This window comes from Macrobrachium nipponense, chromosome 31 (assembly GCF_015104395.2).
Source record: "Macrobrachium nipponense isolate FS-2020 chromosome 31, ASM1510439v2, whole genome shotgun sequence".
NCBI lineage: Eukaryota > Metazoa > Arthropoda > Malacostraca > Decapoda > Palaemonidae > Macrobrachium > Macrobrachium nipponense.
The window spans coordinates 55,921,914-55,924,413 of NC_061093.1; the positions used below are offsets into that span (position 1 = coordinate 55,921,914).

General features: G+C 35.8%; 1 protein-coding gene across 1 annotated transcript in view; it reads right to left on the reverse strand.

The window, feature by feature from the left end:
• The window catches only part of LOC135206987 (rho GTPase-activating protein 8-like), a 265,248-nt gene that overhangs the window by 77,125 nt on the left and 185,623 nt on the right, over positions 1 to 2,500 (reverse strand).

A 2,500-nucleotide genomic window follows, 5' to 3' on the forward strand; every position in this document is an offset into this window, starting at 1 on the left:
ATGAGAAAAGTTTACAGAAAAGGTGGTATTTATACCAAGAGGTCCATCCACAAACAAGCCATTTTAAGTCACCCCCGCTGATAATCTTCCTTTAATCTTCTTAGGGTTGGTTTGAATGAAGGACGTTGTCGATCGTGTCCCGAAATCCATGCTCCTTTTGAGATGTTCATTACCTGCCTCTTTTATATTAAGGCCGATTCCATCATTTGACTCTTGTACCGGCAGTTGCTGCTATAAATTACACGTGACAAATTCCAGTTTATTCTATGGTTATGTTCATTTTATATGGTTGAAAATAGCCGAGTTCTGTTGTCCATACCTAACTGACCGTTTGTGTTGTATTAATCTCTGGGGAAGGGATTTACCTGTAAATCCGATGTAAGATTGGTCACAGTCCTGGCATGGGATTTCGTATACCCAGAGTCCTTTGGAGATGTCTTTTATTGGACGTTAATCAGGATTTGGCTAAGGTGTTTGGGTAAGTAAATACAAAAGGGTTTCGATTTTCCGATTTGGGGGTTGGTTATTCTCTTAATCATGTCCATGTGGGGATTATTATTTTATTGTTGGGTGGTAATCTCTGGTCTTGTCTTTAGGGGTCGGTAGAAAATTACGTTTGCTTTGTGAATTGCTTTCCTCAATTATATGGTCAGGATATTTTAAAGACGAAAGTTGCTTGCGAATTAGTTCAAATTCTTTTTCCAGGAATTCTGGGGAACAAATTCGTAAGGCTCTAAGAACAAGTTACTAGCTACACCTATCTTGATAGTAATGTCATGATGCTAAAGTAGTGAATGTATGAAAGTGAGAACGTTGGTTTTCTGTATATGGTAAATTGTATTCTGTCGTATCTCTGATTATTAAAACATCAAGAAAAGGAATTTTGTTGTCTGTTTCCCATTCACACTTTAAATTTGATGCTGGGCACTAATGTGTTTAATTTCGAGAGGAATTCATTGAAATTGCCCCACCTATTATTACCCAAAATGTTATGATATCATCCACGTATCTCATCCACAGCATGTTTTTTTGGGTTTTATTGCATTTATTACTGTAGTTTCAAAGTATTCCATGTACAGATTGCTAGAACAGGACTTAAAGGACTACCCCATACTACACCCGAATTTTTGCTTGTAGAAATGATTCCCCCGAATGAAAATACGTTTATTAGATGCACATAATTCAACTAGCTTTATTATTTTGTCAAGCGCCAATGGGAAATGATCTGAATAGGGGGATAATTTTACCCTTAAAAACTGAAGACGTCCTGTACTGGTACTTTAGTGAACAGGGAATCTACGTCAAGCTTAAAAGTTTTATGTTGTGAAGTGTATATGTGCTTCTCCGAATTTGTGACAAAAATCTTCCGAATGTTTAATGTGACTGGGAGAAAAGTGCCTAAAAAAATAAAAAAGGGGAAAAGGAGGCCAGCTAACCATTTAGAAATTTGTAATTGAAAAGCACCGGCACATGAAACGATGGGTCTGAATGGAAGATTTGTCTTTGTGAGTTTTGGGAAGGCCATAAAAATAGGGTAATTTAGGATTAATTACTTAAAATTTCTTTAATAGTTCAATACTCTTTTTGTCTTTGCCAATTAATCTTACTTTCCGAAAAAATTCTGTGGGAACGTTTTGGAGGGGATTTTTCGTCAGTTTTTCGTATGTGTTTGTGTCGCTAGGAGCTGGTTGATTTTGTCAAGGTAGAAGTCTTTGTCCATTATTACGATTTTGCCGTCTTTGTCGGATCTACTTATTATAACATCTAACTTTTTTTTAGCGAGTGGATGGCTATCATGAATCTGCGGGGAACAGGAATATTTCTTATGTAAGTCAGTTAAAGCATTTAGTAACACTCCTTTTAAACATATCTCTTCACGGTTGTAGTTTTTGTCAGATATGAATTTATCAAAAGCCACTATGAAGTCTAGTGGCTTTTGATAAATTCTTCAGTTTTTAAGGGTAAAATTATCCCCCTATTCAGATCATTTCCCATTGGCGCTTGACAAAATAATAAAGCTAGTTGAATTATGTGCATCTAATAACGTATTTCATTCGGGGAATCATTCTACAAGCAAAAATTCGGTGTAGTATGGGTAGTCCTTTAAGTCCTGTTCTAGCCAATCTGTACATGGAATACTTTGAAACTACAGTAATAAATGCAATAAAACCCAAAAACATGCTGTGGATGAGATACGTGATGATATCCTAACATTTTGGGATAATAGGTGGGGCAATTTCAATGAATTCCTCTCGAAATTAAACACATTAGTGCCCAGCATCAAATTTAAAAGTTGAATGGGAAACAGACAACAAAATTCCTTTTCTTGATGTTTTAATAATCAGAGATACGACAGAATACAATTTACCATATACAGAAAAACCAACGTTCTCACTTTCATACATTCACTACTTTAGCTATCATGACATTACTATCAAGATAGGTGTAGCTAGTAACTTGTTCTTAAGAGCCTTACGAATTTGTTCCCTTTTTTCCCCAG